The sequence below is a fragment of the Cervus canadensis genome, chromosome 10 (assembly GCF_019320065.1).
Source record: "Cervus canadensis isolate Bull #8, Minnesota chromosome 10, ASM1932006v1, whole genome shotgun sequence".
NCBI classification, from domain to species: domain Eukaryota; kingdom Metazoa; phylum Chordata; class Mammalia; order Artiodactyla; family Cervidae; genus Cervus; species Cervus canadensis.
In genome coordinates, this window is record NC_057395.1 from 13,931,588 (window position 1) to 13,948,832 (window position 17,245).

At 45.7% G+C, this 17,245-nt stretch overlaps 1 protein-coding gene across 2 annotated transcripts in view; it reads right to left on the minus strand.

Annotated features, from left to right (window-relative positions):
* SPTLC3 (serine palmitoyltransferase long chain base subunit 3) overlaps positions 1 to 17,245 on the minus strand; it is a 166,784-nt gene that overhangs the window by 19,694 nt on the left and 129,845 nt on the right. The window lies entirely within an intron of this gene.

Genomic DNA, 17,245 nt, shown 5'->3' on the forward strand with positions numbered 1-17,245 from the left:
GAAGACTTGGAACAATAAAGGGGTTAGTGCAGGAACATGCTTAGTACTGTGTCTGGGAAATAGATATTTACAAAGTTAGTTACATTTTTCCATGAGCAGCAGTTCTCAGCAGCCTCAGTGGCACCTTAGAGCATCTAGAGAGCTTGGCAAAGCCCCATGCCTGGACTGTACCCCAGACCAATGAAATCAGCATCTCTGGGAGTGAGACAAAGCGTGAGTGCTGACTTTCACCAGGTGCAGCCAAGGAAACTCAGTGCCTCAGAAACAATGGCCATCACCAGTTCAGCCCCATGGCCATGGGTGGCTGTGTTTGGCTGTGTCTTGGCTGAGTCAAGCTCCTTGGTTGGCCATGGAAAGTAAAAAGATGGGTATATGTCCTTGCCTCTTGTTTGGCAAGATGACATGCCAGCAGTAATTGAACACCTGGAGTCTCCAGTGGTACATTTTGGGGGTGACTTGCTCCCTGGACAGTTATCAGCTCCAAAATGCTCACTCGACTGGAGATCAACCCCACTGTCAACCTCGCCCCTCCCATGAGGATGGATAAGGTCAGGGATGGACCCAATTGGGCAGATGACCTGTAGGGTGCCATTCGGCCCACTTGGATTTCTAGCTCTGCTGGCTTGAGGGATGGACTGGGTTTAACCTTCTCTCCAATGCTGTTAAAACAAAAACAGCTGGGGCCGGGGAAGGAAAACAAATAAAACCCTAAGCATCCCACTACAAAGCCATGCAGTCCCCTAATAAAAACAATCATCAGTGGTGTTTCCAAAAATATGCTTGGGACAACTCAATCTTCAGAGGGCCAGAAGGCACCATGGACAGAGGACACGCCCAGAATGACCTGTCAGAAGCTAAAGAAGGAAAATTTCTTCTCTGTTGGGAACCATCAGCTGGCAAGAAAGAGAAAGGCATTTCCCTCTGTAAGGCTCCGGCGCGTTTGCCAGCCAATACCAATGACAGTCTCTATTTTCTGCAGACTTTTCAAGCTTGTTGTCTAACAGAGGAAACGTGCATAGACCCAGATTCCATGGCGGGGGGCGGGGGGGACTCATTTTATCATGCCCTAGGTTGAAAATGGCACATACAGAAATACACATGGCGTTCCTCTCACCAATGCAGAATACAGACTGGGAGACCTCAAACCTGCTTCTTGGCAGCCGTGCTGGGGAAGTGTGGTTCTTTCCTTTAAAGGAGGGTAGAATCTTCCCTTAAAACCTGTCTCACAGTTTAAGAAGTTGATCTTTCTCAACAACCAAACCGATCCTCCAGAGTGCCCGCAGTGGTCTCAGGTCTCCCCTGCCCCTCCACCCCCACCCCAACCCTCCACGGCCTCCCCCTTCCTTCCATTTATTAGTCTGATGCTCACACTAGGCTTCTCCTCCAGGCACAGAGAGGGGCGGGGGCGGGGGTGCTGGGGAGAGACCTTGGAGTAAAATTTCAACTGTGGCAGCAGGAACCCAACCGCTGTTATTTTAAGCTCTGGACACCAGACAGGACATTTTGTTTCCAACACACTCTGGGGCAGGGAGATCTCAGGAAAGATCAAGAGGCTACAGAGCAGCAAGAATCATAAGAATCACATTAGCAGTGACAAGCTTCCCAGTGGGATGGCGAAAACAGGGTTTGGAGTGGTTTGCGGAAAGGAACACACATTTTTATCAGGCGCTGAAGCGCTCCCTTTTGATGTCCAGATTCCAAGGTTACGGCGTGTTTTATGCTCACATGCACACGTGCCAAGCACTGCCCAGGCCTCTCTGTGCCCCCGTTGATGCACCAGGAGCAGGACTGGGCAGGCTGGACAGTTTCATCTCTGTGCCTCCACCTCGCCACTCGAAGCTCAAAGACACTGTTAGGGGCTTACTCCACAAGGAGAGGTAAGAATGAGCATCCCTTGTGCAGCTACTATGAGCCAGGAGCTGTGTTTTTGGGTCCCCTTCACAGACGAGGAGACTGAGGCTGGGAGATGGCTTTTGCGTTACCCAGTGGACCTGGACACTGGTGGTGCCACCGAGTTTATCAGAGTCTGCTCTTTGAAGAAGCTGTTAAACTCACTCCTGATGAGGTGTGAGTCCCATGATTCATGGGTTCATACATTTCACAAATGAAAAGCCTTCACTATGTACCAGGGAAGGGCCAGCTGCTAATATGGAGGAGAAGATAAAAAATCCTAGAGCTGTATAATAATCTACCAGTTAGGCAAGAAATAATCTACCACTTAGGGTTTCCGAGGTGTTGCTAGTGGTAAAGAACCCACCTGCCAATGCAGGAGACATAAAAGACACAGGTTTGACCCCTGGGTCGGGAAGATATCCTGGAGGAGGGCATTCCTCTCCACCCACTCCAGTATTCTTGCCTGGAGAATCCTATGGACAGAGGAGCCTGGTGGGCTATAGTCCATGGGGTCACAAAGAGTTAGACCTGACTGCAGCAACTTAGCATGTGCACACAGTCTACCAGTAGACTGGGCAGATATCAGATAACAGACACAGGAGAAGGGATGTAAGACAGAGACAGAGTCAGCAGGATTGCCACATAGCAGTGCTTCTTGAATCCATACAGAGTAAGTGATATGATTTAATTTTAATTTGCATTTAAATAGAGAGCAGTTTCTTAGAAAGTTACTAACAATGGGGAATGAGGGTAATTTGGGAGGCTGGAGTCTTCTGGGAACCTTGCGAATTGGTGATTCTTAAATAGGGGAACACACCAGAGTCTTCAGGGAATCTTTTGTTTTCTAGGATACTCACGGGTAAGTCCCCACCTGCAGAGATTCTGCTCCTGCAGGACTGGTGTGGACCTTCTTGAAAACCTTCCCCTGCGTGACTGTGGTGTGTACCCTAGTTCAAAACCAGCCCTTGTAGTCATAAATTATTGTGGCTGTTGATTCTATGAAGACTCAAGGGTGATTCTAATTGAAGACTCTGGAGAGCAATTCTGTCTCCGAGTATTTTTGCATTTTTCTGCTCCATCTACAGACCCGTATGTCAGCTTCCAGCCACCCTTTTCTATTTGCTCTGAAGATGAGCATTCACTCATGCCTGAGCATTAACTTACTGATCTGTTGAATGGGGATGAGGACAGTCTATTTCCTAGGACTCTGGGGAGAATGCTACCCAGTACTTTTCAGTGTGGGTGGCTGTTGCATGGCAGGATTAAAAGACGGACGTGTCTACTATTTTCAAGGGGCTCATAGACGAGAAACATTAATATAATAATCCTAAACGGTAGAAAATTGAACGCCCTGTGGAAGAAACGCTCTGGGAGTTTGGAGCAAAGACCTAGAGTTGGCAAGTGCAGGCCTTGTGCACCAGAGGTGATGGGTGGCCGGCCTGCCTGGAACATTTGGTTCACCGTCAGGAGAGAGACCCGTGGAATAAGGCCCAGAGGGCTCTGGCTGCCACCCTAGGAGCTGGTGGGTACTAGAGAGCCCAGGCGGCACCTCAAAGCGGACACGCCATGTTCTGAGGGGGTTTTGGAAGAGGAGACTGCAGCGCCTAGTGCGTGGAGTAGGATAACGGGCAGGCTGGAGGGGGCCGGGCACGGAGGAGGCCAGGGTGGCAGCAGAAATGGGCAAGAGAGGTGCTGCGGCGGCGGCCGTGGCGAACGAGAGACTGCGGCTGAGGACCCGGCTCCTTGGAGCTCCTCGGAAGGGCCCCAGGGACGGCGCACACGGAAGAAGCGCCCAGGCAGCCCCTGGGGGCAGTGTGGGCAGCATGCATCTCTCCAGTGTTCAGAGTGCGTGCTGGGCAGGGCATACCGAGGGAGCCGAGGGGAGCGGGGAAAAGGCGAGGGGGCTCAGCAGCTGGGACAAGAGGCCCCCCACCTCCAGCTCGCCTCCTTGCCAACAGCGTCGAGGACTGGGAGCCTGATTTTCCTGGGTTCAAAATCCGCTCTGCCACCTCGAGCAAGGCGTCTCATCTTTCTGCAACTGAGGTTCTTCACCAGTAAAATGTGAATCATGACAGTGACAATAACAAGCATGTCCATTTTGTACCGTTACAAGGATTTTATTTTAAGCACTTTGGAGAGCATCTGGTACCCAATAAGTCCTATAAGAGTGTTGTAAAGTTATAAAACAATTTTATAAAGTGGACTTCCATGTACATTTCATCTGAAAAAATTCTACAGTTCAAAAAGATTGAAAACCGTTCATTTTCAGTCATCATCGAGCACTGAACTGACTTGCTTGGATTTGCCCTCTGAAACTGTGACCAACGGAAGTGACCTGTGCTATCTACAGCCATTCTGCCTGTTCCTATAACCTCAGTTTTTTGTTTGCTTCTTTTTTGTTTTGGTGCCCAGGACATGGCTTTTTATGTGTTCTTATCTCCCAGAACTAAGCATTCACTAGACTAATATTCATTATGAGTATTCAAGATGAAGCTTATAACTACGGGAAATCGTTACATAATGTCCTATTCTAGAAAGGTAAAATGAACTTTAGGGGCATTAACCAATACTTAAGACCTAATCAGATTAACTCTGAGAAAGGCCTGGGCTCTTCCTGAAGAAAGAGACTCAAGGAGGGAGAGAGGGGTCTTAACAGGGACATTCTCCACTGCTGACTTTGAAGATGGAGGGCGTCACATGGTAAGAAATTCAAGTCTCTAGGAGTTGAGGTGGGGTCCCAGCTGATCTCAGGGATCTCAGTCCAGCGACCCTCAGGAACTGGATTCTGCTACACCCATGTGAGCTTGGAAGAGAAGGGTGAGCGCTAAAGAAAGCTGCTGACACCCTGACTTCTACCTTGCCAGAGACTGCCCAGACTCCCGATCCCAGGACACTGTGAGATAATAAATGGGTATTGTTTGAAACCCCTGAGGTTTGAGACTTCTCTGGCAGTCCAGTGGTTAAGACTCTGTGTTCCCAGTGTAGGGGGCAAAGCTTCAATCCCTGGTTGGGGAAATAAGATCTCATATGCTGTGCGGCATGGCCAAAAGATAAAAAAAGGAAGCCCTGAAATTTGTGGTCATCTATTATGCAGAAATAGAGCACTAATACATTCTCTCTAGCCCAGAGCACAGCCACAAATCCACCTGCTTAATCCTCCCCAGCTGTGGCTGGCGGGTAACTGGTTTTCTCCCCAACATCTCCAGTCAAGAGTGGGGCTGGGGTACAGCCCCCGGTGTATTGGTGATTTTTGCTGTTCAGTTGAAAATTAACCTGTGACAGGGAAAACAAAGATCAATGTGTAACAGCAACTCCCCTGCACCCTCAAAGATCCTACAGCTGGAATCACCTTCTTCTCCAGTTGGACTGAACCGGCAGAGAATTCCATGTGTGTTACATCACAACGCCCCCATCTCACCATCCACACAGAGGAAACAAAAGCTTGAAGAGGAAACTTCTGCAGGACTCACGCTGTAAAAGGATATCTTGTTTGTAGGATGGGAGGAAGGAAGTGGCTACACTATCCTTTTGCCCCAGTGCCATGGAAAAGACAAACAGATTCTCTTTACACTCATGCCGGGGAAATCATTTAAGGCCTCAAAGCAAGTGCAGAATTTACAGATCTGCCATAAAATTCTACCCTTGGCTAACTCAAGGGGAAGTAAATGAAGGGACAGAACATTATGGACCAGTTTTTGAGCCATATCTGCACAACCAGACAAACTTCCCCTCCGAGGTAGGGTTCCACGGGTTGGCTAATTCTGTTTCTTGGATGCCCTCGCCACCCCGCAGTGGTCCTGAAAACCTGTGAGCAGCCATAGGGCAGAGAGGCAATGACTATCACTTTGCTTGCTGACTCCAACCTTAGGTTGCCCCCCACCACCACCACAAAGGCCAGGTAGAGCTCTCTTCCCCCCAGCACAGGTGATTAATCACGGACAGAGGCAGCCTCTCAGTTGAAAGCCAGCCGAGCGTAGCACCTGCCATATGTTCTGCATTAACTGTTGCTGAAAGGCCAGTGGCCTGTAACCGTTTAGAAAGCGCAGCCCTCTGCCTTCTGCCGCTTTCTCTGCATTTCTCTGTGTCTCCAGCTGGTAACCAAGGGGCAAATAGATTTAGGAAGCAGCGGCAGGGGTCTTCTCTGAGCAAGGCCAGGCATCTCAGATGCCAGGGGCTCCAGACAGCCCGTTTCAGGTGGGATTCTCCGTGGACTTCTCTGCACTCACAGAGGGGCTTCAGAGGGACAGAACTCACAATGTGTGCTGGGGTTTCAGGGGAGAAAAGAACTTGGAGGAAGTCCATTTTGTATTCGCTAAACTCCCTGCCAAGGTAGGTGCTGAGAAGACCTTTACAAACGCCGCATCTCATTATCATGGTTTCATCTGCCTGATCACAGTCCTGTCTGGTTGTCCCTCTTTATTCCTCATAGAGATTCTGGGTGAAGAGTAAGTTAGCAAGGATGGCCACAGGATAAGCTTGATGGTTTGGATGGAAAAGCATGGTTTGCAGCCCTCCAAACAGCTTGCCCTCTGGAGAAGCAATATCTTAGGAGAGAAGTTTGTGAATGAGTCTCATGTCAAATGTAAACAGCAGGAAAGCAAGAAAACTCCACTCGGGAGAGTGAATTGCTGTCACCGGTATACTCATTTCTTTCCACCTTCAAAGTCCTAAATCTTCCCAGTTAGTATTCCCTTTTTTTAAAACCTATCAAACTCAAGTGTAAAAATATGTGTGCCCTGTTCCAGGGACCAGAGCAAAGGTCCAAGGTCACAGCTGGAAGGCGCAGGGGCCACTTTCTCCAAGTCCGTGTAGGGTTAGGAGTGGGGTCAGTATCTCACCTGCCAATCTCACGATAAAATTTCACAAACGAGCAGGATGAATGAAATAATCCAGACAAAATATTTTAAAAATGAGGCATGGCTGGATTTTCCAGTGCAAATGCATTATAGTTTAAGTCTCACTCTTTTAAGTTTCCTCTCTGGAGGATAAAGAAAAGAAAAATGATTGAGGTTCATAAATGAATGAAGTTATTTGAAAGATCTTGCCATTTTATTCAACTCATGTTATAAATTGAATAAAAAATAGAAATTTAAGCTCTGGAAAATCTTTAAATAAAATCCCAGATATGGTAGAGAATGAATTATGTGGACTGAATTCGCCCATGTGTACAAAACAGAAGCACACAGTTTTTAATGCTTTCCAAAATAGATGGAATGCTTAAAGCAATGTTGCATAGAATCGTATTTTCATATAAATTCAATCTTTATATAAAATTGCTAGTTTAATCTTCCTACCTGGGTTTAGAATTTAGTTTCCCATTGATTGGTTTGCCTTGATTCGTCACCTGCTGGGTGCTGATATGATGAACATCAGAAGTTTGATACTTTTTTAGCCTCTTTGCCTTTTAGTCCGTGTCCCCAGATAACCAAAGTGTGGCTGAATAAGAGAGTTGGGATGTCTCAAAATGAACCCACCCAATTCAGATAATTAACCCAAATGCCCACGGCTTTAAATTGCATGTTTTAAATGGCAATTTATAATTTTCTGGTAAAGACGCAGTTTATAATTTTCTGTCTCATCACATCCTCCCTTCCCCCAAAATGTCCTGAATTTCTGGGAGTGTGTTACCCCTTCCAAAATATACATTCTCCCCTGTTCTGGCTTGACTTCCAGAGCTGTTCCAATTTCATGTCTTTTTAGTTTCTTCTGGGAAGCATTATGCCCAGGGTCTACTTTCAGCCTCCAAAAAGTACACAGCATTGGGGAATTTAGCACCATCATAATGATAATGATCTCAGTACCTGCTGTGGCCTGGGATCAGGTTCTGTGAAAAAGAAGTGTTTCTAGTAAAAGCCAGACTAGAAGCCCTGAGAGTCCCTATAAAAGGAACAGATTCATCTTCAGTCTTTTGGACTTTGTTTTTCTTTTTTCTTTAGCTACTTTTATTCCATTTCAGGTCAAGAGTTTATTTACTATGTCAATAGAGAAAGATTGGGAAACTGTCTAAAATATACAGTGTCTTCCCACAATATACATCCATCAGAAAGGCTGGGGAGAGAATGTCGTGGACTGAGGTTCAGTACTGTGGCGAAGACTGGCTGGCTATTCAGCAAACCCCTTTCCTTCCCCCAGGCAGATGGCTAATTTCATTTCCCAGGGTCCTTTGTGGTTAGGCAAGGTCACACGCCCAAGTTCTACCAAGAGGATGTGGGCAGAAACGAAACATGCCTTTTCAGTCATGGCCCCTGAAAACGTCACGCACACACAGATCATCTTTGCTCCTTACCCCAACCTTTAAACCATAGACTGAGGTGGGAGGAGTCACAAGATGGAAGGAGGCTGGGTTAACATCCCTTTTGGACTTTATATGAATAACAAATAAATGTCTATTCTGTTATGTGTTGGACTTTATTACCACAAGGAGTTAAACTTAACTAAAACTGACCTTGTAAGGAAAGATACCATGAAAAATTTTCAAGGATTCAAAATCCTAATGACCATTTGCTAAATTGGCTAAATGGAAACAAGAGAACTCTAATTTTTCTGTGGGAAATTTAGTTCCTCAATCTCTCATTACTAGTTGCCAAGGAATGTCATGAAAACATGAAACTTCTTGATTGAAAAGGATCCTAAGTGCAAATCACCATTAAGATGGGGCAGAGGAAGGCAGGAGATCCCTCAGCATACTCAGTGGAAAATGCCATTTTGGATGTGTAAGAAAACCCTCTTACCTCTATTTTGGCAATACGCTTCAGCTCTGACCAAGGATTAGCTGGTGCCAGTCTTTGCTGATTACCCTGTGAGTCAGATGCACATTTGAGCTTTGGATGGTGTTTCCATAGGAAACCTTAAGTGAGGGATTCAGCTACTACTTAGATAATTAAAGGAAAAACTCCATTTTTGCTTCTGTGATTTGGTAGCAATAACTTGAATTATCCTGCTTACTCATCTCTATATTAGATGGTGTCCAGAACAAACCTTAGCATATGTAATCATGTAAAACTATTCATTTATCAAAAGAATAGAAAAGGAACTATACATTTTGGCTTACGCATATATCTACCAAGGAAGTGATCATAACTCCAGTATTTGAACCAAAATAATTCTATTAAGTAACCTCTAAAGAAATGATACTATAATTATTTATAGAGAGTAATTAGAATTCAAGGAATCTGCTTAGCCCTAAATTTGGTCATTCAGTTTTCATTCATTCATATACTTGCTGCTTGCATGCGTGCTCACTCAGTTGCATCCAACTCTTTGCAACCCTATGGACGGTAGCCCGCCAGGCTCCTCTGTTCATGGGATTCTCCAGGCAAGAATACTGGCATGGGTAGCCATTCCCTTCTCCAGGGATCTTCCCGACCCAGGGATTGAACTTGTGTCTCCTGTGTTGCAGGTGGACTCTTTACCATCTGAGCCACCAGGGAAGCCCATTTGATGCTTTAGGCACAATTACTAATAATTAACTCATCATTACCTATTTGGAGGACTGGACTAAGGTGTGTGTGGGACTTACATAAGAGCCAAGGATTGCATGAGACAGAGGAGGAAAGGATTATTTCCTGTCTGTGGCATCAAGATAGGGCTTAGAAGCCTGAACAAAGGTTCAGAAGATGAAGAGTGGGTATAGTGGATGTAGGGGGAGAGATGAGCGTCTTCTAGACAGAGGAAACACGACATGCATGCAGAAGGGTGGTACCAAAGCCTTGTGAATAGTTACAGGATATGGCCAAAGCTCACACTGAATGGGGACGTCACTCATCCAGCCAACATGGATTGCTTGAGGTTGAGACAGTGTCATTGCACTCATGGCACTTGTATTCTCCTGGGGGAGACAGACAATCACCAAAGAAACAAGAACATAATTCTAGGTGGTGATGGACCCTATGGAGGAAAATGCTGCAGAATGATGGAGTAGGCGGTCACCCACAGTGGAGGGGACGATACTTTAGGAAGGATAGTTATGGAAGGTCTGGGGTTGGTGGCACAAGTTAGAAGCGTCACTCCAGCATCAACACCCCCCTCCCACAATTCCAGGCTGTGCTGAGTCCAGCTTTCATCCGGTCCCCAAGTTTCAGTCTGAAGTTCTGAGAGACAGCTGGAGTAGCAGAAAACACAAGGGCACCTGTGTCTGGTTTTGGGAGCAAGGAAGGCCTGGGTGATGGTCCAGAGGTCAACAACGAGGAAAGTGGAAGTTGCTGGAAAGCAGAAAGAACCACCATTGTCTCCTCTGATTTTGACTTATCTGTGTTTTTAAACATGATCTCGACTTTATCCACTAACAGAATCATCCACTCTCCCTTTGCCATTGTTGTTCCTTTTTGAACAGAAACCACAGTCCTCTTTAACGCTTTGGATATTCTCAGTGAACAGAACCAGAGATTTTGCAGGGAAGGGACAGAACACTCAGTTTTAATTTGAGAATGGGCAACGTCACCATAAACTTAGTGATGCTATAATCTAATCAAAATGTGGGTTTAAAAGACATCACCTCCCCAGTTCGGGGGTGGAGAGCCTCCCCACACCAGAGACCAATTTGCAGAGGGAAAAGAGAGCGATCACATTAGCTGAATCTTCATTCCTTAATCTTGCCAAAGGCAGCATGGGGACACACAAACAGAAACCTGGGGCTGAGCTAAGAGCGTCTTCACAGAGAGAATGTTGTGAATACCTCTCAAGTCATGCAAGAAATAAAAAGAACCTCAGAAAATCAGTGTGAGGAGGCCCTCTGTTGGGGAGCATGTCTATTTAACACTTCCTCCTCAGATCTTGGGCTCATCACAATTTTTATTTTCTAAAGAGCAAAGGAAGCTCCGCTTGAGGAAGAACACCTGTGTTGGCACAATGATGGGGTACTTAGATCTCACCTGGGGGGTCAGTTACCTCACCTCTGTCTTACTGACCTTCCTGCTAATGTTTACCAAAGCCTGGGTCTCACACTGAAATGTTGAAAGTGGAGAATTGAGGTAAATATCTGGATAATATCTAAGTTTGATTTGTGAGATGATTGAAGAAGGAAGCTGGTAATACTATTTGTCTCATCTTTTTTGCAGCAATAATCCCAGTATTCTATATTGAGAAAACATATTAAAATTACAAAGGTAAGACAGCTTATTGTGTTCTGTCCTATCAAATCCTGTATAGCTCATTGCTTTATGTCAAGAAAGAACACAATTCATTATTCCATCTCACCACCCACCCTGCCACTCAGAAGGTGGTACCCAGAGGAAGACACTTTAAGGGCAAGACAAGTGTGATTTTGAAGAAAACTAGAAGATTCTATTTTTAGAAGAATCTTCTATTTTTCTTTATTGTTTAAGCACAGGAAATTCTATTAGCAAAATGAAAATGCATTCTACTGAAGTTGGATATTATATATTAGAAATTGGAACTCTGTATTTATTTTCACTTATATGTAAATTTCCACTACTCTGTCCTCTCTAGGGAAATCCTATTGGCCACTCAATTATAAACAAACCAAATATTGGTATGTATATGATAGCAAAGAGACTTCCCTGTTGGCTCAGATGGTAAAGAATCTGCCTGCAATGCAGGATACACAGGTTTGGGAAGATCCCCTGGAGGAGGGCGTGGCAACCCACTCCAGTACCCTTGCCTGGAGAATCCCATGGACAGAGGAGCCTGGCGAGTTACAGTCCATGGGGTCGCAAGGAGTCAGATGTGACTGAGTGACTAACACTTTCACTTTTTTTATGATAGCAAAAGTGGGTTTGTGATTCACAGAGTTGGTGAATTCCATCAGCCTAGCACTGAAGTAATAGCAGGAAAAGTTGGCAAAATCACAGAGGTCCTTTTTTCAACAGCCATTTTGGTGAGATAAGGAATGTGTTAGCCAGTGGAGCAATCCATTGTGTGTCCTGAGGTGGAGAGGCTTTTTTCATCACTTTTTTCAGGTGACTGATGTGGTTCAAGTTTGAGAAGCATGTTTCTACATAACAGAACAGAACAGGGGGGCAAACATGTGCAGAGGGAAACATAAAGAGAGCAGAGGATGGAATTCTGGCAACTATAGATGGGGAAGAGGACCCAGCAGAAAAGGAGAGGAAGGACGGACAAAGAAAGAAGAACCAGAAAGAAAAGCATCTTTCTTCCACAACTAAGGGAAGACTGTTCTCAGGAAGACAGGGTGAGGTGGAGACGTCTGTCCAGTTTGGCTGGAGGAGCAGCGGCAGGGTAGGTGGGCGGTGGTGACCTCTGAGGGAACAGGGTCCAGGGAAATGGGCAGAGGACGGAGGCTGATGGCTGCGTGGGGAGGAGTAAGAGAGCTGGCAGATGGGCCGTTCTTTCAGGAAGATTTGCAGCAACGGAAGGGATGCAACTCAATGGCTGTTGAAACAAAAGGAGGGATGAGGGGACGCTTTTTAGGAGGGAGGAAATGATCAAGTTCATAGTTGAGAAAAGGGGCCAAAGCCATTTAGAAGGTGGGAAGGAAGAGAATCAAGCACAGAGGTGTGGAGGAGATAAGGGTCTTGTATTTACTGAGCTGAAAGGGAAAGAGAGAAGGATTCAGCAAATATTTGTTGAGAACTTATCACTGCCAGACACTGTTCTCAGTGTAAAGACTAAGATGATACACTTGTTCTCCTGGAGTTTATATTCTAGCCAGGGAAACCAGAAAAACAGGCAGATCTGTGGATTATCTGCCCGCTGCTCGTGAGTGCTGTGATGACTGAAGCAAGGTGAGGAGGATTAGAGGGATGGGCTGCACTTCAGGACGCAGCGGCTCCTCTTGTGAGGCCGATTCTGAGCAGAGACGGGCAGAAAGTGAGGGAGCGGGTCACACACGTGTTGGCTGAACACGCTGTTCCAGGAAGAGCAGCAAACGCGAAGACCCTCTGAAGGAGCTCTTCCCTGGTTCCAGGAAAAGCACGGACACTAGCTGCTCTGGGCATACCAAGCGGGGGAGAGCGTGGTGGGAAATGTGGAAGACCACGCCAGGAGAAGAAGCCTAGAAGGCCACGGTTTGGACTTTTATACTAAGATGGAAAAGAGTGGGAAACTCTGAGTGGAGGAGGGATGCGGTCTGAGGGACTTTGTCATAAGATAGCACGCGTGGTGGGGACTCGCTCCAGTGATCCGGGTGAGAGCTGATGGAGGGGGTGGTGGAGAGCGAAAGAAGGGACCCGCATCTGGGTTTACATCAGAGGAAGTGCTGCTGGATTCGCTATTCGAGTAGGTCTAAGGCCTGAGAGATGGGGAGATTCCAGGTGCATAAACACTGTTGGAAAAACCAGAGAAGGAAGAGGAGAAAGGAATCGTTCGCCTTTATCGGGTGCTTCCTACGCGTCAAGCATCATGCCGAGTTCACTATCCCGTATTGCATCACTTAATCCTTCTACAGCCTCAGTTTATAATGAATGAACTGAGGCTAAGACAGGGCAGGTAACTGGCCATGCGTGGAGCCGTGGTGGGTCAGGGACCGGGCCCCACACAGTTTGGCCGCAAAGCACGCGCCCTGAACCCTCCACGTGACACAACTTCTGTTTTCCCTGAGAAGTGAAAGGTTACCCAGAGCTGGGGGGACAGAGAACCCCAATCAGCAGTTCAAAAAGAATGTTGACTGATTAATTGAAAAATATGCAGCAAAGATTTAAATAAATAATAAGATGACAACTGTAGACAATGCTTCCTTTGGGGAGTGGTTGGTGGGGCTTGGGGCTCACCCTCCTGCGGCTGTCTGGGTTATAAAGAAAACGGCAGAGCTGCCATCTTTCTGGACCTCTTCAAAAGTGGTGTCCATCTCTGAACAATCCCCATCGCTGAGTGAGCCCTTCTGCAGTTGCCACAACTGGTGTGGGACTGCCCCCCAGCTCCCAGTCCTGTGAGACAAACATTCCCTCCATCTCGTTCAGGATAAACACTGACCTGAAACTGAGTGGGCCTGCAAGGAATCATGGAATATTTATTAAGCCAAGCAGTGGGCTGGATACTCAGAGGAACATCAGATTAATGTAAGATGTAGCTCTTGCCCTTGAGGGGCTCACAGTGTCGGTGTTTGGCTGGTGGACCACTCAACGTCCGGTAGGGTAGAGAAACCAAATCTCCACTTTGAGCTCATTGTGCTGTACAGGATGATAGGCCAGGGGATGAAAAGGGCCTCGGTGCTCGGGAAAGGATCGGGCGGCTTGTAGCCCCTCAGCTTGTGTGTATTAGCTCCGCGAGGAGCATGGCTGCAGTCAAGGTGGCTGTTTGTGCATAAACATTGTCATTTCACTGGGACTGCTATTTCATCTTTGAACCTTGGCTTCAAAGGAACACTGACCTTATTCCTGCAGCCTGTCTTTCTTTGAAGCGTATGGCTTTGCCTTGCAGATTAAAGTGAAGACATTCATCAAGGAACAGATCTGGCCAACCGCTCCCCAAACTCAATCTGAAAACAAAGTCTTGAAAGGCTCCTATCAGAGCCGGAGGGAAGAAGGCTGAAGATGAAGGCTCAGAGCAGGGCACTTTCGCAGATCCTTTAAGGCAGTTTGGGGTTGATGTAGTGCAGCCCTTTGAGCTTTGGTCAACTTTACCCTGGGAGTTGGTCTACCTCTGCAGAAAGGGGTGAGTTAATGCAATGCTCCCAACCAGTCTTGTTTATCTTATTTAAAGCAGGCACTGTTGTCAATGAGGCCAGGGTGATCATTCACTGGGTGCCTTTGAATTCTTCAAAAGCCATGTCAGGCTGAACCATCTGCAACTTGGCTGATGATTCTATCAATTTTCTTCTCTATCACTTTCTTTTGTTCATTTCTTTGAAAAGAAACTGTTCAATCTTTCTCCCTGCTTCCCCTATCTAGATTCTGAGGACACCGACTGTACATAGCTTTTTCTCTTATTTTTTCTTTCTGTTCTCTCTTAAAACGGCAATACGACTGAAGAGAGACACTTTAACTAGGAGGTTAAAAATAATGACCAAGCGATTCTTTAATTATGAGGCTGAGAGAGAAAATGAAAGGAAATATCTCCCTCCTTGGAGAGAGAAAAACTGATGACAGATGGCTATCAAAGGGCTTACGATCATATCTTTGAATGTAACTTTTCTGCAGATCTTTTTGATCAAACAGAGTGAGTTCTGTTTGTGATGAAGTGGCAAAGCTGTTCAGAGGCAGAAAGGAAAAGATTGTCAAGTTGGGTATGTGTGAATCACAATGGATGATGATAACATATACCCTACAGGCATCACACTATTGTAAAGTAATTAGCCTCCAAATAAAATAAATTAATTAAAAAAAGAAAACAAAAAACATATAACCTACAGGGCTTAAAAAGTCAGTGATCTTTATGAAATCATAGGCTAATTTTCAGAGTAAACTTTTTTCTAGTTATTTGTCTTTAAAATAAGATCAATGGATAATTCTGGTCATCATAGTACAATTCATTTAAGTTGCACTTTAACTTAAGTCTCAAATAACTTTTTTTCATTAAGAAATCCATGCAGTCAAGAATATCACTAAGATGACTTTGTAAGAGGCCAGTGGTTCCAGACCAATTTTTTCACATAACCTGGTAGCTCATGTGGGAATGGAGACAGGTCTATTTTGAGCTTCAGTTTTAAAAGATTGAATGGTAAATGCTTATTCATGTCCATATTCATACCCATTAATTTACCTCTGCCACCTCCCCAAATTCAGCTGGGTCATGTGACTAGTTTTGGCCAGTGGATGGTGAGCAATATGATAAGCATTACTTCCAGGCTGATGCTCTTTCTCGTGACCATGGTGACTGTGGAGGCCATGTGTTGAGACAGCCAAGCCTCAAGCCAGCAGCACCAAGTCACTTCCCATGACGGGACGTGGACAGGGAGCTGTCCAATTTGTGTTAGATCTGATATTAGATCTATGAGCAAGAGATAAACCTTGGTTCGGTTAAGTCACTGTGATTTTCCAGGCTTATTTGTTACACTGGCATAATTTAGCTTAGCTTGACTAACCCAGGACCTTGAAGGAAATCTAGTCTTACTTCACTTCCATCCTAAGAATCCTTCCTACAGCCTCCCTGAGATACTGCAAATACTTCTTGAACACTTCAGGAATGATACCAAATAATCTAGCAAGCAATTATATAATGCTTACTATGGATAGAATTGTTTCAGTCATAATGAAATATTTTATATGTCTTATTTTACCTAATTCTCACAAAAACCTTAGCTCGTCAATATCCTTTCCCTTAGTTTGCAACTGGAGGAGCTGAAGTACAGAGAAGTAACTTAGAGTTGAACAGATCAATGAAGACACTTGCCTAAGGCCACACAGCAAGTTAAGCAGTGTCCCAGGAATCAAGTCCCAGCAGCTGCTTTCAGCTTATGCCCTTAAGCACTGCACCATGGATAGACTGGAATCACGTCTCCTTTTCACATGGACTGTTCAGTAAGACAGAGAATCATAAAAACCCCAAAGGCAAGGCGGGAAATGACCATAGAAATCAGTCAATCATTACATTTTACATGGAGGGACAAAGTCACCGTCAAATCCATTTCTTCTTTAGTGACAAAGAAAATCTATCATATCTTTTCAACCCAGCGACCTGGGGAGCCCTAGCGCTCAGTGGAAGGGCCTCAGGGACCATCAGCTTGGAGGTAGGTAAGGGCTTCCCTGGTGACTCAGATGGTGATGAATCTGCCTGCATTGCAGGAGGCTTGGTTTGATCTCTGGGCTGGGGAGATCCCCTGGAGAAGGGAATGGCTGCCCACGCCAGTACTCTTGCCTGGAGAATCTCATGGACAGAAGAGCTTGGTGGGCTACAGTCCATGGGGTTGCCAAGAGTCAGACACAACTGAGCGACTGTCACTTTTTCAAAGACACCATGATATCCATATCAGCCCTGTTCTAGTCCGTTTTATACAGTAGGTTTCTGGGTACAGAGTGTATGTGAATCAAGTATTTTGTTGCTTTAATAACGTTAAACAATGATGGACCTCTCCACAGTTCTACTGAAACAGGAGGCTCGCTCGGAACGTTGCACTAAGCATCGTAGGGTTTCACATCAGCTGGGAGGTGGGGCAGGGCACACGGATGGTACAGCCCAGTGGGCAGTTCTGGGGCCAGGACAACTTGCTGCTTCTATAAACACACTCACCGGATTGCTTGACCGCAAGAACTCCCCTAGTCATCACTGTCCCCTATTGTGATATACAGTAGAAGCTCTATAAACTATATCTTAAAGATAGGAGGTGAAGTCTAAAAGCCCTTGATGAAAGCATATTAAAAAAAAAAAAAGATTAAGCTCATTTGAGTCAAACGAAGTAGCACGTCTTGGCTGTGGAGACCCAACGTCAGAGAAATGGCTGATGGATTATTGTTGTGAGTGTTTTGTCTGTATATACTTGAATGGGGAGTGGTGGATT